This window comes from Callithrix jacchus, chromosome 4 (assembly GCF_049354715.1).
Source record: "Callithrix jacchus isolate 240 chromosome 4, calJac240_pri, whole genome shotgun sequence".
Classification (NCBI taxonomy): domain Eukaryota; kingdom Metazoa; phylum Chordata; class Mammalia; order Primates; family Cebidae; genus Callithrix; species Callithrix jacchus.
In genome coordinates, this window is record NC_133505.1 from 144032244 (window position 1) to 144058630 (window position 26387).

The window sequence follows — 26387 nt, forward strand, 5'->3', positions numbered from 1 at the left end:
CTTAGTATTTTGGAGATAACATTTCACAATCTTTTGACTTCCACTCTTGGATTTGAGAAGGCAGCTGTTAATCGTTGATTCTTTGAGGTAAATATCTTTTCCTTTTAACTACTCTTGGATTTTCTCTTTTTGATGTGTCCCTTTGGTTTGCTTGTTTTAATGTATTGTCTAGAGGTATACATCTTTTTTTTTTTATTCTTGTTAAGTTTCCTTGGACTCAGTAAATCTGAGAATTATCTTTCATAGGTGGTAAAAATTTCTCAGCCAATTTCTCTCTTTAAAAACATTTCTGTTTGGTTCCAGAATGTCCTGCAGGTGCCAAAATTCACAGAGATACTCAAGTCCCTGTTGTAAAATGATGTAATATTTGCATATAACCTACATGCACATTCCCCTGTATACTTTAAATCATCTTCCCGGATTACTTATAATGCCTAATACAATGTAAATGCAATATGAATAATTGTTTTACTGTATTGCTTAGGGAACAGTGATAAGAAAAAAAGTCTGCAATGTTCAGTACAGATACTACCATTCATTCTTTTTCTAAATATTTTCCGTCTGCAGTTGTTTGAAACCACTGATGTGGAACCTATGGATGTGGAAGACTCACTGTACTAACTTCTGCCAAACATGTTGGTATATTATCAATCTGGAGGTTTAAAACTGAATGTTCAGCTTGGGGCTTCAATTTGGGAATACGGATTATGTGAATTTTGTTGCAAACCAACATAAGGATCCGTTATGGAAGGGATTCTTTGAAGCGACTCTTTCTCCTTCCCTCCCTTTTCCTTCCTGTCTTCTTTTCTTCTTTTTCTCTCTCTTTCTTCTCTCTCTCGTTCTTTCCCCAAATCCTTAACCTCCCTCCTTTCCCCTCCCTCCCTCCCTTCCTTCTTCCCTTCTTCCCTTCCTTCTTTCCTTTCCTCCCTCCCTCCCTTCCTTCCAACAAAGACTTTCTCCTTTGACCAAAACTTTAGTCAGGCTCCTGAGCACTTTCTTACTAGGCCTAACCTTGGGCTTCCCTCCCTGTCCCTGTGGAATTCAGTGTGAGCAAGGATCCTGCTAAGTCGGCTCAGCTGCAGAAAATCCCCTACCTTTGCTGTCTGAGCCTCCTCCATATCTGATCCCCCTGGCCTGCCTTAGCAATAATCCTGTTAGATCAGTCTAGCTAGAAACCCTTATTCTTGATGTTTCCTCTGAGCAATTTCTATTCACTGATCCCCACTCTGCTCCTTGATGAAAAATCTCCACTTATTCTTGGAGTACGAGTTGAACCTAATATCTCCCCAACTGGAAGACCCTGTCACAGTGCTCCTATGCCTGTGACTATTGCTCCCCTGAATAAACTCAGCCTCACCATCGTGAACAAGTGTCACAAATGACTGTATTCTTTAGCTCTTCCTCCCTCTCTTCATTCCTTCTTCTCTTGCCTTTTTTCTTTTCCTTTTTCCTTCTTTTTCTTCCCGCTCCGAGGTTACAATTTCCAACTGGTGCTAGCATCTATCTCTGCGGACTGGGTTTCCGTGTCCCCGCTTATTCTCTCTTTATGTTTTGTGCAGGGGACTTTAGTCTGACTGATTTGAATCCTAGACTAACTACATGCCCTGGGCCACCAGGATTAAGCGATGCCCTTAGAGTAAATACCACTTTTATGCTGTTCTTCGGGACCTCGAAGGACGTGCCTTACTGCTCCATAATGTCAGCCCTGCATTTAAAAATGTCTTTGAAATGGAATTTTAACATAGGTGTTCTGCACTGGGAGGTATTTTTCTACATAGGCAATATGTCATTTGGCCATAAATGGAAGAAATGGAATAAATAATGTGATGTTTTAAGGATTTAGTAAAGCAACGCAAGTTTGGGGAGATTTCAAAACTTGAATAATTGAAATCATTTTTTTGTATCTAATGAAGAATGTAGCTTCAAAATTCTAATTTTATCTATTACTGTTGAAGCACATAGCCCTGTTTCTGTCACAGTTATTTAAAAAAGAGAAGGATATGGCCAGGTGCGGTGGCTCAGGCCTGTAATCCTGGCACTTTAGGAGGCCTAGGTGGGGAGATCACTCGAGGTCAGTAGTTTGAGACTGGCCTGGCCGACATGGTGAAACCCCATCTCTACTAAAAATACAAAAATTAGCTGGGTGTGGTGGCCTGTGCCTGTTGTCCCAGCTACTTGGGAGGCTGAGGCACGAGAATCCCTTGAACCCGGGAGATGGAGGTTGCAGTGGGCCGAGATCACACCATTGCATTCCAGCCTGGGTGACAAAGCAAGACTACGTCAGAAAAGAATAGAATAGAAAAGAAAAGAAAGGAAAGAAAAGAAAAGAACATGAATGGGATCAGGACTAGGGCCTATGTAGGTAAAATATAGGTGAAAATTATTTCTCTTATTCAGTTTTTCTAAAACTGCACTGAAATAACCTAATAGTAAATTCCCCAGTGAGCATTCTCACAGCCTGCCGTTTTCATGGCGTCACTTCCTACATTTTGTTCCTTAAATCTTAGTGACACGCCTCTTAGAATGGAAGCTGAAACAAAAGAAATTGTTAGGTCGTAGATGTTAGTTCCCTGTTGATACTAATTCTTTTCTCTCCTTCAATATCTTATTTGATGAGAAAAAGGCCTCTCAAGTTCTCCAGTTCAATGGCCTTTTCAGCAGAAGGGCAGATGCTAGTAATATAATTTTCTATCTGTGTGTGTCTGAGTTGGTAATAATAACGCCCCACATCTGTGGAAGATAAATTGTTACTCTCTTTGGAAAAACTCTGATAAAGATTAATTTTTCTTGAGACTATTATATATTGTTTCACATTTGTAAAAAAGTTATAAAATTTATCACAGTATTAAAATAGTGTACTTTTTTAGATATATGCACATATACATATATATAATACATATATTAATATTCAATATTATTGATTTAATGAATACTTATTTTTATTGCCTTTTCTTTTTGTGGCTTGATTCTCTTTTTTTTATTATTATACTTTAAGTTCTGGAGAATGTGCAGAATGTGCAGGTTTGTTACAATAGTGCACTTCTGTTATAATAAAAATAGCTTCTGTATATATGGGTTTCTCATATATATAAATAGATATGTGTTTCTTGTAACTCTTCAGGGCAGATATATTATTATATTCAGAAGTTATGGATCAGAAAAGATATTCAGTATTTGCCCAAAGTCACACAGCTATACAGTACATGGGTGGGATATAAGCCATGTTATAATTTGCTCTATTTTTTATATTATACCATGCTAAGACCCCTTCAAACCTTCAATCCCTAAAACTACAAAATTATAGAATTCTTTTTTTTTGAGAAAGAGTCTTGCTCTGTCGCCAGGTGCCAGGCTGGAGTGCAGTGGCACGATCTCGGCTCACTGCAACCTCCGCCGCCTCCCAGGTTCAAGCAATTCTCCTGCCTCAGCCTCCCAAGTAGCTGGGGACTACAGGTGCACGTCACTACGCCCAGCTAATTTTTGTATTTTTAGTAGAGACAGGGTTTCACCTTGTTGGCCAGGATGGTCTCGATCTCTTGACCTCATGATCTGCCCGCCTTGGCCTCCCAAAGTGCTGGGATTACAGGTAAATTATAGAATTCTTAGGGCTACTGTAGAAGTCTTATGGTCTAACCTCCTAATCTTATAAATGAACAAACTGAAGCCCAGAGAAGTTAAGTGATTGACCAAGATCACACAGTAATTAGAACTTTGATCTCGTGATCCTTGGGCCACTGATGGTTTGTGCATGCAAATATGAAATTTAAAATTTGAGAACTATGAATGAAAAAATTTTAAATGAAAGTTGAAAAACACCCAAACTTTGGAAGCAGTCTTAATGTAGGAATATTTGCCACCTAGTATCGATACTGATATTGTGAAGAGTGGTGAAGTGGCGATGGAGTGTGAAGAAGGTGAAGACCTTGACCTTCTTTCCTGGAGGTTGACCTGCTCTAGGAGAGGACACCAGTCATTCCTTCTTTCCTTTTTCATCCTGCGCCAGAACCATTTGCATGTGCTGTTCCATTTGCCTTGTATGATTCCCCACTCTTCTCACTTGGTTAACTGTTATTCGTCCTTCAGATCTCAGCCCAGAGCATCACTTCTTCAGGGAGGTCTTCATAGAATTCATTGTCTCCACTTACACTCTGAGCCTGCAGTGTAGAATGACTGCAGTTTTCTGTGTCAGCTAGGACCCAGGATCATGGCTCAAGCTGATAACTGCTGGCAATGGCACCTTCCTGATTTATATTTGTGGAGCCACCCTTACTCCACCTTTTTCACCTGGCAGACATCAACTTATCCTTAAGACATAGTTGAATCATTACCTTTCCCCAAGGGTGGGGATGGCCACGATGACTGCCATGACCTCGGAGCTCTTATCATGATGCTACTGGCCCTTTGTTGAGTTCACTGCTTTCTATCTCCGTCCTCATTGCTAGAATGTGACCAGGTTTTTCATCACTGCATCCAAAGGGGTTTGAATGGTTCTGGGAGTAAATGATATTTGTTAAAGAAATGCTTTTTCCAAAAAAATTAGATGACTGAAAATTACCCAATTCATACTGAAACCCTGAATTGGAACTAGATAGTAAATATTTACAGTTTATCTCAACAGAAATTTTTCATTGCATATGGGGATATATTATAGTTATAATACAACTTACTCTGTTTACACTATACAAAACAAAATTGCCACTGTGTCTGTGAAGCTGTACAATGTCTTCTTAATGTCATACTGTAAATATTTGCTTAAGTCATACAATGGGCTAGATACTTGTGGAGGTGGTTGATCACTTTCTGTGCTCTCAAAAGGGTCAAGTTTAAACTAGGTGTTAGCACAATTAGATTTATACAGAAAACTTATCTGCCTACCTGTACCCAAATCACCAGCTCCAGGGGCACAGGGAAGCCCTCCTCACACCTGACAGAGCTCCTCAAACTAAAGCAAGAGCCCAGGACACATCCTCTGTGCCTTGGGGCCACCAGTAATGTTCCTGCCCTGCGGCAGTGTGGCCTCCTCCTCCACTGGACTCTGAGATCCCAGGGCTGAGCAGTTCCCCAGTGAAACACATTTCTTTCTGTACTAACACCCTTCCCTTTCTAGCCCTACCATATCAGTTTTCTTTTGGTATTCTATTAAATTACTTAAAAGAGTGTAAGTTTATTATCTTACAGTTCTGGAGGTTAGAAGTCTGAAAAGAGTCTCACTGGGCTAACATCCAGGGGTAGGCAGGGCTGTATTCCCTTCTGGAGGCCGTAGGGGACCATCAGTTTCCCTGCCTTTCCAGCTTTTGGGGATGCCCACATTCTTTGGCTCATGGCCTCTTCCTCCATCCTTAAAGCCAGAAACTACAGGTTGAATCGCTCTCACGTTGCTTTACTCTGCCCGCCTTTTCTGCCTTTCTCTTCTACTTTTAAGGATCACATTGTGATTACATGTGGCCCACCTAAATAATTTATAATAATCTCTTCATCTCAAGGTCCTTTACTTAACATCTGTGAAGTCCCCTTTGCTAAGGTAACATATTTACAGAGTCTGGTGTTTAAGATAAGGACATCTTTATGGGGAAGATGGGCATTATTCTGCCTAACACTTCCACCATTTCCATGATTATTGCCATTTTCATTCAGATATATACAGCACGTGATTATTCTCCAATGAAGTCATTAATTTAATAGACATTTATAGATTACTTTGGCTATAAAGATGAGTTAAAATATCTCTGTTTATGTCTAATATAAAATATACACAGCCAAACAAACAGTTGTAAAACCATGCAAAATGTGCTATCTGAAAAGAATTTCAGGGTATAAAGAGATCAGAGAGGAAATACTGCTCAAGTGGTCTCTGAATGAGACTGGAGATTGGAAATTGACTGGAAGGCTCCTGGCAGGGGGAGCTTGGACACAGTCTGGAAGAATGTCTGAGAATTTGCCAAATAGACGACAGAGAAGAGAAGGCGCTAGATAGCACAGCAAATGTGAAAGCCCTGGACTGTGAGAAACTACGTGGGCTTTGGGAGCTGTGGTTAACTTGGTGTCACTAGAGCGCTGCTGTCCGGTGGCACTTCCTGTGACCATGGGACTATTCTGTGATTGTGCTGTCTATCACCGTTGCCACTGACCACATGCCACATGTGGCTATTGAACACTTGAGATGTGGGTAGTTGAGAACAGGACTGAATGTTTTCTTCTGTTTTATTGTGATTAATTTGAATCTAAATAGCCACATGTGGCTAGTGACTGCCATATTGTCAGCACAGCTGTAGAAAATAGAGTACCTCTGAGTGGGTGATGGGAGAGACGAAGCTGGAGAGGTGAGTGGGGATTGTCAGCACAGCTGTAGAACATAGATGACTCTGAGCAGGTGATGGGAGAGACGAAGCTGGAGGGGTGAGTGGGGGTTGTCAGCACAGCTGTAGAGCATAGGTGACTCTGAGGGAGTGATGGGAGAGACGAAGCTGGAGGGGTGAGTGACGGCTGGATTACAGCAGGCTTTTGTTTGTTTGCTATGCAGGCAGTTGTGCATTTGTCTCCTGGAGATGTGATTTTTCAGGCTGTGTTCCATGGTCATTGGTTTTGTACAGGTTACCCAGGGCTGCTGCTGAGGCTGGCAGGGAGATGGGAAAGGGTCAGGAAGATTGAGTAGCTGGTGGGTGGGGGAGTCTGCTCCCCGCTCCCCATCAACCCATCTTATGAGTTCCCTTCAGCTGAGCAACTCCCATGACATCAGTTAAACATTTTGGGCTTTTGTGGTATAGTATTACTGAGAGAAAATGACCGCGTTGGGGGATGGTGAGAAATAGAATGATAGAGATTTGCATTTCTGATAGGTCATTCTGGCTAGAGGTCAGCTCAAAACCGTAAGGAAGAGACAGAGAAAAGAAGTGAGAGTCTGTCTTAATAGTCCTGACAACGGACCATTGGCTATCCAAATCATCAGTACACCAGAGAGTAGCCTGCCGACTTTCAACATGAGAAATCCAATCCAGAGTCCTGGGTAGGGCCCGTGAGTCTGCATTTTTAACAATTCACCAACTTATTCTTATGTGCCCTGGAATTGGAAACCCACGTATCTCAGATAAGCACAAACTGCAGCCAATAGGATAAGCCAAAAACAGATCAGAGTAGAGGTTTTGTGACTCTAAGAACCAAAATGATTTCTGATGCCTGGTCATCCTCAACCTCATTCACTGGAGAAGCAGCATAAGACTTGCTCTGAGCCCAGGGAAGCAGGAGAACAGATTTGATCCCCTTGTGGAGTGTGGAATAAGGGCACTGCCCTTGATGGGAGGAGTGAAACCAACTTGTTTGCTGGTGAGCACATGAGTAACAACCCTAGAAGTACTCAGGAGTGATGAACTTGACAGGGAAGCAGAAATCCTGCAAAGGCTGGGGTAGAAAGTTGCCAAGGAAGTATGTGTCATGTTTGTTAATGTGACTTTATCTTAGTCCATTCCTGCTGCTATAATAAAATACCTTAGACTGGGTGCGGTGGCTCATGCCTGTAATCCCAGCACTTTGGGAGGCCGAGGCAGGTAGGTCACCCAAGGTCAGGAGTTTGAGACTAGCTTGGCCAACATGGTGAAACCCCAACTCTAGTTAAAATACAAAAAAAATTACCTGGGCGTGGTGGTGCACACCTGTAATCCCAGCTACTTGGGAGGCTGAAGCAGGAGAATTGCTTGAACCCAGGACGTGGTGGTAGCAGTGAGCCAAGATGGCACCACTGTGCTCCAGGCTGGGCAACAGAGGGACACTCTGTCTCAAGAAAACAAAAACAGAAACAAACCTTAGATTGGGTAACTTATCATCAATAGAAATTGATTTCTTACAGTTCTGGAGACTGGGAAGTCCAAGATCAAAGTGCCAGCAAATTTGATGTCCAGTGAGGCTTGTACCATCTTGCTGAGGTGGAGTCCTCATGCCTTAATCACCACCTAAATGCCCCACCTTCTAATACTGTTTCATTGGAGATTAAATTGCAACCGTGAATTTGGAGAGACACAGACATTCCAACTCTAGCTGACTTCATCTACATCTCCAGCTGGTGGGTCTGGAAGAAGTCAGGTTACACATATAGATGAGAAAGCTGAGGGTCAGAGACTATAGGTCTGTTGTATGAAAGGAAAATAAAAACTTGGGACCTCAATTCACTATGCCAAGAGGAAAAATTAAGCTGAAAACCGACTCATGTAAGCACCTACCATTCCTTTTGTTCCTAAGCAGACAGCTACAGATAAAAGCTTAAATATCTTCACTCTGTGTTTGAGACAGGCTAACAGGGTCTGGATGCAGGGAACCTAAAGACTTCCTAGAACTAAATCAAATGGAAATGCTTCAGCTGTGACAGAAAATGTTCTCTTCATTTACATAGGGCGTACACTGAGTAAATGACTTTGTAACTTTACTTCATCCTCTTCATTTACATAGGGTGTAAACCAAGTAACAAGTGGAAACCTCTGGAGGGCATTTAACCCCCAGAATATTCTGTACTGGGGCTCTTGAGCCCCTACACTCAGGTCTGTTCCCACACTGCGGAGTGTACTTTCATTTTCAGTAAACCTCTGCTTTTGATGCTTCATTCTTTCCTTGCTTTATTTGTGCATTTTGTCCAGTTCTTTCCTCCTGAACACCCTCCACTGATAACATGTTCACCTCATCTTGTGTAAAGTGTGGATTCACTGAGTGCAAGACAAATACGTAATTGATTATTCCACTACCTGATCCTTTTGTTTTGCAATATGTGGATTCAGTCATGTTACCATACCCTCTCTATTCCTCCTCCAGTTTGCTTTTCCCCTTTAAATTATTGAAGCCCTCAAAATCATCTTTGGAGAAGGGCACAGACCTGTCTCCTGGGTGCGTCCTCAACCTTGGAAAATAAACTACTAAACTGATTGACTTGCCTCAGATACTTTTTGGTTTACAGTTGTTGTATGTTATCTAAGGTAACTCAGCTCTTCAGTGGCATTCAAACCCAGGTGTGCCTAACTTCAAAACGTGAGGTTTTGCTGCATTATAGTGAATGATGGATATAAAAACTTTTCTGATGGCTTTGAAAATAGTTGGAGAGGCCAGGCACGGTGGCTCACGCCTGTAATCCCAGCACTTTGGGAGGCTGAGGCAGGTGGATCACCTGAGGTCAGAAGTTTGAGACCAGCCTGGTCAACATGGTGAAACCCCATCTCTATTAAAAACACACGAAAAAAATCAGTTGGGCATGATGGTGGGTGCCTGTAGTCCCAGCTATTTGGGAGGTGAGGCAGGAGAATCATTTGAACCCAGCAGGTGGAGGCTGCAGTGAGCCAAGATTGCACCACTGCACTCCAGCCTGGGAAGCAGAGTGAAACTCTATGTAAAACAAAACAAAACAAAAGGAAATAGAGAACAGAACATTCTCCAGTTATGGCTTCATCGTTTTGTTTGTTCTTGGCAAAGTTTCCACTGACCTAACTCAGTAAACTTTTACAGCGGAGTTCAACATAGTGTTTCCATATGGGTGTGGACAAGAGGTTCATTCATTGTTGATAGAGAATTGAGTACAGATATGCTTTGCTTAAATTATTTTCACTGTTTTTTCTCATAATATTCTTAGAAGTCATCTATTAATGCAGTTCTTATATAAAAGGAAGAGATTGCTAAAAGGATATAGAGCCAGGAAATCAATTATTTCCCTCAAGCACTTCAGACAATTTAAATGCTCAAATATAGAGCTACTTATGAGTTTTGCAATATAGCAAATCAAAGGGATAATTCTCAAAGCCTTGTGTTTTCAGTGATGAGAAGCAAAGCCTTTTCAAGTCTGTGTAAATAATTGACCACTTCCTTAAAAAAGTTTTAAGATTTCTCTAGAGACAAGGTGAATCGTGTCAAGTGGCCTGAAGACACCTTGGTTTTGAATAAGCAAATAGCTCAAGGAAAGGTGGTGGTTTTACTAAAGTGAAAGAAAGGAAGAAGTTATCAAGAATGAGGCTTGCCAAAAAGTTATCAAAAGCTAAGACGGCAAGATTTTCTTTGGAGGGTTATGAAATGTTCTGAAGTTAGACAGTCTAGAATTAGATGGTTCAATAACTCAGTGAATTTACTAAAATGCTGAATTTTACACTTCAACAGGGTGAATTTTATGTTATGTTCATTGTATGTTGGGAAAGCACTTATTAAATAAAATTGTAATAAGAGGATGTAAGAAGATTTAGTCACAAAATACACACATATACCACACAAATTTGAAATGCTTTTAGCTAAGATATTAAAAGACAAACAAATCACTTTGGAACCCAAGTTTGTTGTCTGAAAGTATTTTTTTTTTTTTTGAGACGGAGTCTAGCTTTGTTGCCAGGCTGGAGTACAGTGTGATGTGATCTCAGCTCACTGCAACCTCTGCCTCCTGGGTTCAAGCAATTCTCATGCCTCAAACTCCCAGGTAGCTGGGACTACAGGTGCATGCCACCATGCCCAGCTAATTTTTGTATTTTTAGTAAAGACAGGGTTTCTCTATGTTGGCCAGGTCTCAATCTCTTGACCTTGTGATCCACCTGCCTCAGCTTCCCAAAGTGTGAAAGATTTTTTAAAATCTTAAAGAGAAAGAAATGAAGACTAGGAAATCATGAGTGAAAAAAAAAACTAACTTGGGTGATATAACTAGAAATAGCACATAAATGAAACAATTTCAGAAGAACAAAATATATGCATTTTAAAAGTAGTATGGAAATGCAAGGTACCCAGAATAATCCAAAGAATCCTTAAAAAGAAGGACAAAGTTGGAGGACTCACATTTACTTCAAAACTTACTACAAAGTTACAGTTGTCAAAACAGCATGGTGCTGATGTAATGTTAGACACATAGATCAATGGAATACAGTGAGAGTCCAGAAGCCAACCTATATATGCAAGACAGTATGGAGGGTATTCAAGAAAATTAAAAATAGAACTACCATGTGATCCAGCAATCCCACTACTGGGTGTATATCTAAAGAAATTGAAATTGGAATTTCAAAGAGAATTTGTACTCACATTCATTGTAGCATTACTCACAGTAACCAAGATAATAAATTAACCTAAATATTCATAATTAATAAATGGGTTATGTGTTATGTGTATACAGTGGAATATCGTTTAGCCTTAAGAAAGAAGGAAATCCTGCCATTTATGATGACATGCATAAACCTAGAGGACTTTATGCTAAGTGAAATAAGCTAGACACAGACAGACAAGTACTATTTGATGCCACTTATATAAGGAATCTAAAATAGCTAAACCTGTAGAAGAAGAGAGTAGAATGGTGATTGTCAGGAGATGGGGAGAAGGGGATATAGGGAGATATTAGCCAAAAGTTACAAAGTTTCAGTTATAAAAGATGATTAAGTCCCAGAGAGCTACTGTACAGCATAATATCTATAGTTAATGATACTGTATTATATACTTAAACATTTGCTAAGGGAGTAGATATTATGTTTTATCACATAGTACATATACACATACATGCACACACACATGCACAAATAATTATAAATATAGAGGGTGGGAGGAAACTGTTTTTGAAGATAGATGATGAATATATTTAGATGTGATAATGATTTCACAGATGTATATTTAGCTTCAAGCTCATCAAGTTGCATATATTAAATATGTACAGATTTTTGTAGGTCAATCATACCCAATAAAAGTTTTTTTTTAAAAACCTGCATACACACACACATATAAATGTGTGTGTATATATGTATGTAAATATATATGTATATAAATTTATTTTAGATAAGATTGCCAATAATTCCAACGGGGAAAAGAAGTCTTTCCAAACATGCTGCTGGGACAACTGGATCTCTACATGCAAAAGAATTCACTTGAACTATTATTTCACACTACATTAAAACAATTATCAATTATTTGGGGACTGAAAGCAATTAAGAAGCAGCAAGTGGAAAAAGCTCTCCCTGTTCTTCCCATTTTCTGCCTAAAGCTAGGATATAAGTTCTCCTGTACTGGAGACAACTCTAGACTCTTTCTTGGTGCAGAGAAGGCACCAGAGGAATCACAAACAAATGTGACTTCATTAGTTTACTCCCATACATTTATTTTCCCACTGTTTCCTACCCCAGAAGGAAATTGCCTTCCTTTGTCCTGTCATTTCTCTATAAATTTATCATTCTTTGTTGAAGATGCTATATAAACCAGAGTTCTAAGCAACTGCTTCCGTTACTTTTCATTGAGGTTTCTTCTGCATGGTGTTCACTGTACGTGTTAATATACTTGTTTGTTTTTCCTCTCGTTAATCTACTTTGTTATAGGGGCTCCTCTCAACTAAGAACTTACACAGGGACGGGTAATCTTTAGCTTCCCTGACAATTGAAATGAAAGAGCTAAAATTACCGAACTCTTAAAAGAAAACTTAAGATTTGCTATCGTTTGAATGTTTCTCCAAAACTCATGGTGAATGCCGTTGGGGTGGTTCTAAGAGGTAAGACCATTTTTTTTTTCAGACAGAGTCTTGCTTTGCCGCCAGGCTGAAGTACAGTGGTGTGATCTCAGCCCACCACAACCTCTGCCCCCTGGGTTCAAGTGTTTCTCCTGCCTCAGCCTCCCAAGTAGCTGGGACTACAGGCGAGTGCCAACCACACCCAGCTAATTTTTGTATTTTTAGTAGAGATGGGGTTTCACCATGTTGGCCAGGATGGTCTCGATCTCTTGACCTCATGATCCACCCACCTCAGACTCCCAAAGTGCAGGGATTACAGGTGTGAGCCACCACACTCTGCCAAGGTAAGACCTTTAAGAGGTGATTAGATCATGAGGGTTCTGCCCTCGTGAATGGATTAATGGTTATCAGAGTAGTGGGTTAGTTACTGAAGGAGTGGACTCCAGGATAAGTTTGACCTCCATTTTCTCCCTGTTTCATGTGTTCACCTGCCTTTCTGCTTTCCACCATGATATGATGCAACAGGAAGACCCTCACCAGCTGGCTAAGCAGATGCTACACCATGCCTTTGGACTTCCTAGCCTCCAAAGCTGTGAGCCAAATAAATCTCCTTCATGTATAAATTACCTAGTCTGTGGTATTCTGTTATAACAGCAGAAAATAGACTAAGACAAGATTAAATCTTCATGACCTTAGGCTAATCAATGATTTGTTAACTATGACAATCATATATCAGATAAGAGACTTTAATCCAGAATATATAAAGAACTCTTATAACGTAACAATGAAAAGATAAATAACACAATTTTAAAAGGGCAAAAGCATTTGAATGGACATTTCTCCAAAGAAGATATATAAATGGCCAATGAGCACATGAAAAGATGCTCAACATCTTTTCGTCATTAGGGAAATGCAAATCAAAACCACACTCACTAGGATAGCTATAGTAATACAGAAAGGAACAACAGCAAGTGGTGAGGATGTGAAGAAATTGGAATCCTCATATATTGTTGGTGGGTACGTAAAGAATGCAACCACCATGGAAAGCAGTTTGACAGCTTCTCATCAGATTAAACATGGTGGTACCATTGGAGCCAGCAATTCTACTCTTAGCTATATATGTCCAAGAGAGATGGAAACTTAAGTCCACACAAAAATTTATACATCCATTTTCATGGCAGCATCATTCAAAATGGTCAAATATTTGAAACAACCCAAATGTTCATCATTTGACAAATGAATCAACAAAATGAGATATATCTACACAATGAAATAGGATTTGGCAACAGAAGGAAGAATGAAGTCGTGACATAGGCTACATCATGGGTGATCCTTTTAAATACTAAATTAAAAAATCATAAAAGATTACATATTGCATGATTTTATTTATAGGAAATGTCTAGAGTAGGCAAATCTATGAAGACAGAAACTACATTCATGGGTGCCTAGGGCCAAGGAGGGGAGAGAGAATGGGCAGTGACTGCTGCTGGGTTTTTGGAGGAGGAGTGGTGATGAAAATATTCTAAATTTATATTATAGAGATGTTTGCACAAATATATTAATATATTTTAAAACATTGAATCGTGTATGTTAAATAATTAAATTTTATGGTGTGTGGCATATCTCAAGAAAGATTTTTTTTTAATATTTCAAGAAAATAGGCATACGTACAAATTATGCTACTAGTTCACTTTCCAGAATCCCATAAATTAAAACTCCTATGACTTGTAAATTTTCTTTTTTTTTTTTTTGAGACGGAGTTTCGCTCTTGTTACCCAGGCTGGAGTGTAATGGTGCGATCTCGGCTCAGCACAACCTCCGCCTCCTGGGTTCAGGCAATTCTCCTGCTTCAGCCACCCGAGTAGCTGGGACTATAGGCACGCGCCACCATGCCCAGCTAATTTTTTGTATTTTTAGTAGAGATGGGGTTTCACCATGGATGGTCTCGATCTCCACCCGCCTCGGCCTCCCAAAGTGCTGGGATTACAGGCGTGAGCTACCGCGCCCGGCCGACTTGTAAACTTTCTAGATCCTATGCCAGATGATCATAAGCCTATTCTTAACTAGGAATTTCCTGGACACATGTCAGGGGAAAAAACCCTTGGCTGAGTGGGGAGCTTTAGAAACCCGGAGAGGCAAGTACTGTCTTTTAATAAACAAAACTGGGGGAGGAATTAATTACTGGTTCAGAAGTACAGGCTTTTTGCTAGACAGAAATATCTAAAGCTTAATACTTAGTAAAGTAAATTGAGAACAGAGATTTTTTTTCATAGTGGAAACCTTGTTAGGGTTCCAAGGCTTGCAGGAGATAGCACCAGAGCATGCGGGTATTTGGCAGATACTGAGAGTCTGCTATTTGCCAGAAGGTGTTAGACGCTGGAAAGAAATGTTTAAAAGGCGGAGTCCCTTCCCTAAGGGAGCTTATGGTCCTGGGAAGAGACACAAATGCATTTCACATCACAGGTTAAGTGCTACGGGGAGAGTATGCAAAGAAACTGAGGGACAGAGAAGACAGTTGGCCACCCTGGCTGGGAGACCAGAGATGCCCCCTCAGAGGAGTTTCTAGGAGAGGATCAGGGCTGAGGCATGTGTGGGACTTCAAAGCACAGCTGTCCAGGATGCGCACTCAGAAAGAAGAAAACCTCAGGGAACAAGGAGAGCCAATGTCTGAAAAACCACACAAAAGGCTATTTGTTATCCTGTTTGTTTCTTTAAGGAAGGAACTATGCAAGAGGTGACATATTAGAGCTTGAGAAGGAAATGCATTTGACTGAGTGCAATTTCTTTCCTAGTAAGTGCAGTCTCCAAAGACTGCCAAAAATATAGAGGAGAAGCAAAGAGAGTCTTCATCTTTTCTTTTTTTCATCTCTTCACATCAGGTAAATGAAACCAAAATTCATCATCATAGGAGCAGCACTTCTTTTTTTAACCTCACACAAATGTTTACATTTTCTTTAAAAACGATTTATTTCAAATACACATAAATGGGGAGAGAAGTGTGATAAAACCCCACATTCCTTCTGTCTGAGTCTGTTTTGTGTTGCTATGAAGGCGTACCTGTGGCTGGGTGATTTGTAAAGAAAGAGGTTCAGTGAGATCATGTTCTGCAGGCGGTGCAAGGAGCCTGGTGCAGGCATCTGCTCTGCTTCTGGTGAGGGCTTTTGTGCTGCATCAAAAGATGGCGCAGAAGGTCACATGGCAGGCAGGCAGGTGCAAAGAGGGATCAAACCTGAGGAACCTCCTGGCTTTAGAACAACCCTCTCCCTTGGGAACTAACTAATCCATCCCCTCAAAGCCAATTCAGTCTCAGGACAGCACGAGAACTTACTCACTACCCTGGGAACAGCACCAAACCAATCATAAGGGCTCTACTCCATGACCCAAACTCTTCCCACTACATCCCACAGCCCAGCATCACCTGAGGATCAAATTTTAAAATAATACTTGGTGGGAGACATACAAGTCATGTCCAATGCATAGCAGCAGGCACCCAGCTTTAAAAATAATCAAGATTTTGCCCACTTGAATCACCTGTTTGCCCCCTTTTTCGTTGAAGAATTTTAAAGCAAGTCCCAGGCAAAATGGCATTTCCCACCTAGTATTTCAATGTGTCCCTAAAAGAGGGAAATATAACCAGTTACCTCTATCACACCTAAATTCAATACAATAATTCATTAATATCTAATTCCTAGTTCGTATTCAAAGTTCACTGACTGTTTAGTAGGCATCTTTTTAACATGATTTTTTCCAAGTCAAGATCCAAATGAGACTCACATGTTCCATTCAGTTGTCGCATCCCCTTGTCTTCTTACATCTGCAGCAAGCCCCTCTCCCATCTTCTTTTCCCGTGCCATTGACTTTCGGAAAAAAACTGATATAATTGTTCCATAGATTATTCCACATTCTAGGTTTGTCTGATTATGTCCTCATGATGACAGTGTCGTTTAGCTGGCTCTTCTTCCCCCATCTTGCGCCTAAACTAGAAGTTAGTACTAAAAGCTAACTTATCACCTTAATTTATTTAATGAAATTCAGGGTCAATTTTTGGCAAAAGTAAGTTCAGTGAACTCATATTGTGTGACATCAAGAAGCACTTAATGTCCTATTTTGATTGAGTCTAAAATTGGTCACTGGGTTCAGGTGACAGCCTGATCTCTTCATTAGCAAGTTGCATTTCCCACCTTTAGAACTATAAAATAAACCATGGCTTTTACTTTAACATGCTGTAAATTTCCGTGACTCCATCAAACTGCCATTTAATGGTTTCAGAACTTGTGGTTTGTCGTCAGAATCAATTATTTCACTAGGAGTTGCTGAATGGCTATTTTCTAATTATATCATTCTTTTTAGATTTATTATCTGGGATTCTTCTGTAAATTTATAAAATTCTTTCCCTTGTACATTATGGCTATTGGGTTACCTTGAAATGTGGTTCATACAGGAAAATTGAGATAAACGCTTACTCTTTTGTGTTGTCAGTTTTCAAATTAATTAGTTTCTACTATAGCTGTCTCCAGTGGTGACCAGTAAAATATTTTACAAACAGGCATATCCTGGAAATATCACCAGTTCAGTTCTAGGTCACCACAACAAAACAAATACAGTGATAAGGTGAGTTACACAATTTTTTGGTTTCTGGGTGCATATAAAAGTTATATTTACATGATATTATAGTCTATTAAGTATGCAAGTATTATGTCCAAAAAAGCAGTGTACATACCTTCGTTAAAAAATACTTTTTTATTTCTAAAAAATGCTACCCGGCATCTGAGCATTTACTGAGTTGTAACCCTTTTGCTACGGAGGGTCTTGCCTCAGTGTTGAAGGCTGCTAATTGATCAGGGTTGCTGAAGTTTGGGGTGACTGAGGCAGTTTCTTAAGATAAAACACAATGAAGTTTTCTATATCAATAGATTCTTCCTTTCACAAAAGATTTCTCTGCAGTATGCTATGCTGTGTGGTAGCATTTTTACCAACAGTAGACCTTCTTTCAAAATTGGAGTCAATCCTCTCAAACCCTACTGCTGCTTTATCAAGCAAGTGTATGTAATATTCTAAATTCTTTCTTGACCTTTCAACAATTGCAGTGTCTTCACCAAGAGTAGATTCTATCTCAAGAAAATGCTTTGCCCATTTGTAAGAAGCAACTCCTCATTCATTCAAGTTTTATCATGAGATTGCAGCAATGTGGTCACTTCTACAAGCTATGTCTAATGCTAGTTCTCTTGCCGTTTGCACCACTCTCCAGTTACTTCTTCCACTGAAGTCTTGAACTCCTCAAAATCATCTGTGACAGTTGACATCAACTTCTTCCAAACTCCTGTTAATGTGATATTTTGACTTTTTCTATGAACCATAAATGTCCTTAATGGCATCAGAAATGGTGAATCCTTTCTAGGTTTTCAATGGACTTTGCCCAGATCCATCAGAGGAGTCACTATTTATGGCAGCTATAGCCTATGAAATGTATTTCTCAGGTAATAAGATTTGGAAGTTGAAATTACTCCCTAATTCATGGGCTACAGAATAGATGTGTGTTGAACAACATTCGTCTCATTGTACATCTCTGTCAGCACTCTTGAGTGACTAAGTGCACTGTCACTGAGCAGTAATATTTGGAAAGGACTCTTTTTTTTTTTCTGAGCAGTAAGTCTCAATAGTGGACTTAAAATATTCAGCAAACCATGCTATACACAGATGTGCCGTCTTCCAGGTTTTGTTGTTCCGCTTAGAGTGCAGGAAGAGCAGATCTGGCATAATTCTTCCTCAAGTTTTCAAAACAACAAATGAGCATTCGCTACAATGTTAGGTCACTACCTGCAATAGCCCCTAACAAGAGAGTCAACTATTGCTTGAAGCTTCGAAGTTGGGCACTAACTTTTCTTCTCCAGCTATGAAAGTTCTGGAGAACATCATTTTCTAATATAAAGCTGTTTTTTGTCCACAATGTGTTTCTTGTAGCTGCCTTCATCAATGATCTTAGCTAGTTTTTCTGGACAATGCTGTAGCTTCTCCATCAGCACTTACTTTTTCACCTTGTACTTTTATGTTATGGAGACAGATTCCTTCCTTAAGTCTCATGAGCCAACCTCTGTTAATTCTGACTTTTCTTCTACCACTTCCTCATCTCTCTCAGCCTTCATAGAATTGAAGAAAGTTAGGGCCTTGCTCTGAATTAGGCTTTTGCTTAAGGGAATGTGGCGTCTGGCTTGATCTTCTATTCAGGCCACTCAAACTTTTTCAATACCAGCAATAAGGCTGTTTTACTTATCATTTGTGCATTCGCCTGGGTAGCACTTTCACTTTCCTTCAAGAACTTTTCGTTTGCATTCACAATTTGGCTGTTTTGTACAAAGGTTAAGTTTGGCACAAGGGAAAAGTTCTTGGAAATTAAAAGTGCAGCTTTGCTATCTTGGTTTTCTACATGCCTTCCATGCTAAATGTAATCATTTCTAGCATTTGATTTAAAGTGAGAGATGTGTGACTTCTATTTTCACTGGAACACACAGAGGCCATTGTAGAGTTACTAACTGACTAAATTTTAATGTTATTGTGTCTCAGAGAATAGGGAGACCTGAGGAACAGAAGAAAGATGGAGAATGGCTGGTTGGTAGAGCAGTCATGATACAACGTACACTTATTAAGTTCATCATCATATATGAATGTGGTTTACGCCCCCCCCAAATTGCAGTAATAACATCAAAGATCACTGATCACAGATCACCATAATAGATAAAATACAACATCAAAGATCACTGATCACAGATCACCATAATAGATAAAATACGACATCAAAGATCACTGATCACAGATCACCATAATAGATAAAATACGAAAACGTTTGAAATATTGTGGTAATTGCTAAAATGTGACACAGAGACTTGAAGTAAGCCCCTGTTGTTGGAAAATTGGCACCAAAAGACTTGCTTGGCACACAGTTGCCACAAAAACCTCACTTCATAAAAAAACATAATATCTGCAAAGAATCGTAAAGTGACGTATAGTAAAATAAAATATGCCTTTACTCAGTGTTTTTCAACCAGTTGTAGTCATTGTTTTCACATCCTCAGATGTCACATCATTTGACAATGAAACACCCTTCAAGTGGATTTGTATGTTCTGCTGATATTTTCCTTGCTTTCTGGCATAAGCATGTCACAGAACCCCAAATTCAGGCCCATGTACCCAGTGTGCAGCTGAGGCCAAACACTGACACAAAGGCACTTAGAGATAGAGAAGGGTTTATTTGATTTGCCCAAAATGAGATGGGAGGGCAAAAATCTCTCAAATCCACCTTAACAAAAAGAAGAAGCAGGGAGTTTTTACTTGGCTGGAGAGTAAAGGATGGGGAATTTCAGGGAATCCAGGGAAAAAGTCTGTTTCTTCAGTCTGAGATAACACCTTGAACAACCAGACTCTGGGCATCAGCAGCTGGTCGCAACATCCCTCAAGGCATTCATTCTTTCTGCAAACGTTTTTGTGACACTGAAGTGATCTCCCGCTTGGCACAGAAACAGTACATCTACAGTTTATAATTATATCATGGGAATAAGGAATCCTGGGCAAAAAGGAAGTGGTTAGCTTGTGCAAGCAAGCCAGGGCCTAATCAGAATTCTCATTATTTCAGACACTGAAAAATGCTGGGGTGCTAAAATCTCAAGTGCCCCAATGGCAATTTGTCCCAGGCTCATGCTTTGCCCTTGACTTAAAATCAGCTATTTCTCTTAAAGTCAGAATTTCTCATTCTTTTAATGAGAAGTGATTTTTAGAGACATAATCTGCTTGAGTAATTTTTTTCTTGTTTCTAGTGGGGTTGGACATAGTAATATTTCAAATTCAGATTAACATTACAAGGTTTCTACTTGACTTCTTTAATTTATTTTCTTGTTTTTTTTTTTTCTCTTATAGAATATCTTGGTTCCTACCAACATCAAGATAGTTACCTACTTGCTTTGTCTTATAATGTATATACACTAGTTAAAAAATATAAAAACCAAATAAAAATTACTCAGTCAAGTTAAAACAATGTTACAGTTCTTTTTGTCACCAAAATTTATCCTACTGAGACTTTATAGTTAGCATGCCTTGAAAGTAACCTGATAATACTTCTTTTTTCTGTATGGTCATGTTACCTACCAACTTGATGATATTTCGTTAATGTGTTAACTTCAGTTTATTTTTGTGTTGGGGATTGATTGTTTTCTTTTTAGATTAATTTTATTTTTTGAAAATGTAAAACAGACCAACCAAATGGAGAGCAAAAATAAATAAATAAATAAATAAAAAGCAGGAGTTGCAATTCTCGTATCGGATAAAATAGATTTTAAAGCAACAAAGATATAGTGGTAAAAGGATCAATGCAACAACAAGAGCTAATGATCCTAACACCCAGATACATAGAGACTTAGATTCAATGAGACAGAAAATTAATAAGGATATCAAGGACTCGAACTCAGATCCGGAACAAGTAAACTTAATAAATATTTATAGAGCTCTCCACTTCAAATACACAAAATATACATTCTTGTCAATACCACATCACACCTACTCATAGGTTTAAATGAAACATTGATTGGCCATTATTAATACCCTTTTTTTTTTTTTCAGAATAAAGCAATATTTCCATTCACCCTCCCTCTTTCTCTTCCTCTTTCTTCCTCTCCTTTACTCATTTTTTTTTCTTTCCTTCTCTCAAAAAAAAAAAAAGGAAAAAAAAAGTAAAACAGGCACATAGAAGGGAATAGCACACGCTGGGGCCTATCAGACGGGGGAAGGTGAGGGGAGGGAGTGGATCGGGAAAATAATGGGTATTAGCCTTAACATCTGGATGAGGAAATAATCTGTCCAACAAAACCTCATAACACAAGTTTACCTATGTAACAAACCTGCACGTGTACCCCTGAATTGAAAGATAACAGTTAAAAAAAGAAAATGTAGAACATTTATAAGATTCCAAATGTAAAAGGCTTGTATTCTTCTGAAGTCCTATACAACACGCTGTTCAGAAGAGTCTTGCTTCTGTCACTAACTCTTCCCTCTATTTTCTCTCTCTCCTCATATATAATCATTTTCAAATACATTTAATTTACCTTTCCGGTGTCTCATTTTGAAAATATAAACATGAATGTGTGTGCTTATGCATATCCTTAAATGAAAAAAGCAAGGTAAGTTTTGTAGCATGCTGTAATGCTAACTTTCATGTAGGAAAAGAGGAAAATACTGTATTCTTTATGATCAAAATGAATAATGCTACTCATTTCTCAGTTCCCTAAGTCAGCAATGATCAGGGTTGCAATAGAAGGTGAAGCGAATAAGTTGAAGTAACTGTTGTTAATTCAAACAAAAGATTCATCCTGCATTAATTACCTGAACTATTTGAATTTGTGTTGCAATCTATATTTCTATTTGTTTTCTGCTCCTAAATTGAGTATGTATTTACCATAACCAATACTATATGTACTTCACGTGTTTTTATAATTCTTGAAATATTTTAGACAAATTTACTTTCTGTTTACCTCAGTTTCCAAATGATGGATTGGACTACAGGTGAGTTTTTAAGTTGTCTTCCGCTTTTAACATTGTTCTAAGAGAGCCGCCTTCACCCTTGTAATACCCGCTGTAATCCACTAGATGTCAGTGCAACATAGCAACCTATTTGGGGCCGTTTAAACCTCTACATCCTGCCTTTAAAACCAGGAGAAAATTAGAAAATTTTATTGATCTGTTATTTATTTTTGTTAAAAGTTAAAAGTAAAATACTCTCTTCAAAAAGGCAATACATAATCCTGTTTTACATAAAAGAATATAAATAACTCCAATAAAATTAATATTTTTCAGAAGTATCATTTTACTAGTCCTTCAATTTTAAAATTCAGTTTTCAACTCAACATGTATTGATTATTCCCTATAACAGTAGTGATATACAAAATTGATAGTAAATTGTTCAGTCACTAAATAACATTGTAAGATTTGGTATATTTAGGAGAGAGAAACAAAATGTGTATAATATAATCCCAGATAATGGTGATCATTGCCTAAATAGTATGATGTTTAGAGCTAAATTGTTTCTTTAGTATGAAATCATTTATTAAATTATTAATTTCATAATCTTCATTTTTAAATTCCTCATGAAAAATTTAGAATTAATCTGCAAATAAAATGATATTATTTCTCCTCCTTGAAAAAAAGGAATGAAATAAATAAATTTTAATATAGAATGATGTTATGTTTAAACAGAAAATTGGAAAGGGTGGTTTATTTTTTCATTAAATTTTCAAACGTATCAGGGAGATGAAATTACTGGTGTTGCAAAGTTGTCTTGTTTTTTTAAATTCTACCTTTTGCTTATGTACCATTATAAAAATAACATGCTTAACGTGTTTGGATTTCCATTGTGCTCTTTCTCTCTCAGCATGCAGCTTTTCCTATCCAGGGATGGTGAAAACTAGGAAATGCACCACAGTAGGAGGAATAATGCGAGTCCTTTTCCAGTTCCCTAAATCAGCAATGATCAGGGTTGCAATCAAAGGTGAGGCAAATAAATTAAGATAACTGTTGATAATTCAAACGAAAAACTCATGTTGCATTAATTACCTGAACTGTTTGGGTTTATTTTGTAATCTCAAAAGTAGACTGCTGATAAAAAAGTTTTCAATTTAAAATTATTTATTTCCATCCAAGTCAGAATAGTAATCTATACCCAGTAAGATTAGTTTCTATCTGCTTCAACAAATTGAAGTCTGTATTTTCCATTTTTTCTTTGTGAAATCATTACTAAATCTGCCACCAATTTAACAAAATGACATATTCTACTCTAGAATTACACTGTTGCTTGAACTTTAGTGTATAGATATGGTTCTTACCTAGCAATAATGTTGTAGAACACTTTATCCTTCCTCATGGAAGACATAATACACAACGCTCCTGGGAATTTTGCATCATTTTCTGCCAATTAGCTTGTAAGGGGTTTCTAGGAGGTCATGGAAAGATTCTGAGGTGTAAGCTTTTTCTTAAGAGCATGTGATCTCTATATGGTTTTCTTTTAAATTTATCTTTGATGCACTTTGAACAAGCTAAAGGTGTGATACTGACAACCTCCAGCACTAATACAGGAAAGAAAGATATATATTCTTTAGTGATTTCCTTCTGCAGTGAATTCCTTCTTTGGGGAAAGCCTTTCTGGCTTCATCAACCTTGACGTTTGCAGGAGAAAGCCACCTAGCGGCATGCCTTCCAAAGAGTGGAAGTGGAGAGAGGGTGACCGAGCCGAGTAGAGACCGTTCCAGGGCAAGTGGCCAGGGTCTCCATGCAGGACCCAAGCAGCAGCCTAATAAAAATTCGTTTAAAATGAAAACTACAATAAAACCCCAGAGTAGTACCAATTCTACATAAAATGACATTGATGCTTGCATTTATACCTTACTTGTCTGCAAAGAATTTGAGGTGTCAGGCCAGACGTGGTGGCTCATGCCTGTAATCCCAGCACTTTGGGAGACTGAGGCAAGTGGATCACAAGGTCAAGAGATGGAGACCATCTGGCTGACATGGTGAAACCCCATCTCTACTAAAAATATGAAAATTAGCTGGGTGTGGTGACATGCATCTGTAGTCCCAGCTACTGGGGAGGCTAAGGCAGAAGAATAGCTTAAACCCGGGAGGCGAAGATTACAGTGAGCCAAGATCACACCACTGCACTCCAGCCTGGCAACAGAGTGAGACTCCATCTCAATGAATGAATGAATCAATCAATCAATCAAAGAATTTGAGGTATCAAAAGATGAAGAAAAATGAACAGTGGGAAGGAAGTCAATAGGGAAAGATTACATCAATATTAAGCTTTATGAAAATTCTTTTAATACAAGGAGGAAAAGTAATGGCTATCCATTTGGCAGCCTCAGCTACCAAATTACCTTAACACAAAGAATTAATGTAAACATATGGGAGAGTGCTATTTAAACCTGATTTGATGTCTTTACCTTGATATTATATCTATACCTATGTATATATAATAGCAAAATATCTATATCAATGTCTGTATCAGTTCTTTATCTAGCTATATCACCTTGTTATCTCAATAATTTAGAAGTTGTTATATCTTTTTTTACAAATGAAAATAGATGTTATAATTATGAAAGGAATACATTTTTGTTTCAGGATATTTGGAAAATTAAATTAAATTAAATTTAAGCCTAACAGCATTTTGGGTTATTCCCATTTGTTTAATATTTATTTATTTTAATAATTATACAAATATAAGTTACAGTCTTGAATTTTCATTTAACATTATATCATGACAAATTTCCAAGGGATTAAATATGCTTTGGAAGCATCTTTATATGACTGTGTAATATTCTGTCAAATATACAAATTATGTAACTATTTACCTACCATTGGATATGATTATTGCAGATGTTTCATCATTATAAATAATACTGTAGTGAACATCTTTGCATATACATCTGCCAACGTATGTCTAATTCTGGTATTTCTTTAGAAGCAGAATTACTTAAGAACTATGAAATTTTTTGAGATAATTGTCAATTTTCTTTCCTAAAATTAAGATCAATTTACATTCTTACAAATAATGGATAAGGGCCTGTTTTTGTTGAGAATTAACACTGAAAGCATATTTTGTCAATTGTACGAATTATAAATCATACGTTATTGTATTTTTATTGCATTTTTCTTTATTAGTGAGTTTGGTCATTTAAAAATATATTTATTGCAATTAATATTTTCCCAATTAACAATTGTCTGTTTATGTTCTTCTTTATTAGAATATTCATAATTTTTAGAGCTTTTTATTAGAAATTAAGAATGCAAATTCTTGTCAAAATTATTTCTATCCAATTAAAGATTTACTTTGAAATTTTATTAATCACGTGATCTCTTTCATTGCCTTTATTTTAGAAAATCCTTCCTCACCTTCGTATCAGTTAAAAATACATATCTGTTTTCATCCAGTATTTTAGAATTTTATTTTTTATACTAAAGTCTTTAATGAATTCTTAGCACAGTATAAGTTGAATGCTTATCTTAATTGTTTTTGAAATAGATAATTTTCTAAAGTTTTGTCGAGTAAGTAAATCATCTCTTTTTTGTATTTTTTTTTTACAATATACCAGTTTCTTATATTTTAGGATTTTTTTAAAGTGTTTTGTTCTATTAATCTATCTCTTAATTTTTCATCAATATCATACAATTTATATTGTAATAGTTATAACATTTTTAAAGACATCATTCCTTTCTTGCTTGGTTTCAAGTACTACTGAGCTATTCTTGCTTGTTAATTCTTCAGGAAGAATTTTGGGAAGTGTCTCTCATCTCAGATAAAATCTCATTGCCATGTTATTTTTATTTGTTTTTCATTAACACATGAGAGTTAATTTAGGAGGGATTACAGTCTTGTTCGAGCCAGGATTTTTTTTAACTAATCATTTATTATTCCTCTCTAAAAGTGTATCGTTTTCTAGAAGTAGGACCTGCTCCATATCTTATAGGGTTATTTCTAGGTAGTTTATGTCATCCCATGGCTATTAGGTTTTGTATGTTTATTTGTATTCATTCACTCTAATCAACTTTAAGGCTGTTAATTTTGGAGGATGATCTGGGATATATAGTACCATATGCAAATAATGAGAATTGCTGATGTAAATTATTAAGGCCTGTTGAAGGTAGATTTTGATAATATACTAAAAACATGATTTAATGTTCTCACTAAGCAGGAATACCCACTAGTTTTTTTATTTATAAATTTACATTTTATTGTTAGATCTAAGAGTTAATAAAATGATTTTATTCTTATATAAAATATTTTTATTTGAATATCATTAAAGTAGATTAATAATCTGAAATTTTTAAACAGTAAAATGTACCTACATATGTTTTTGATGTCGAAATACCCAAAGCACTAGAAATAAAATGTTATATCTAATAAAATAGCATTAAAATTACACATAAAATAAAT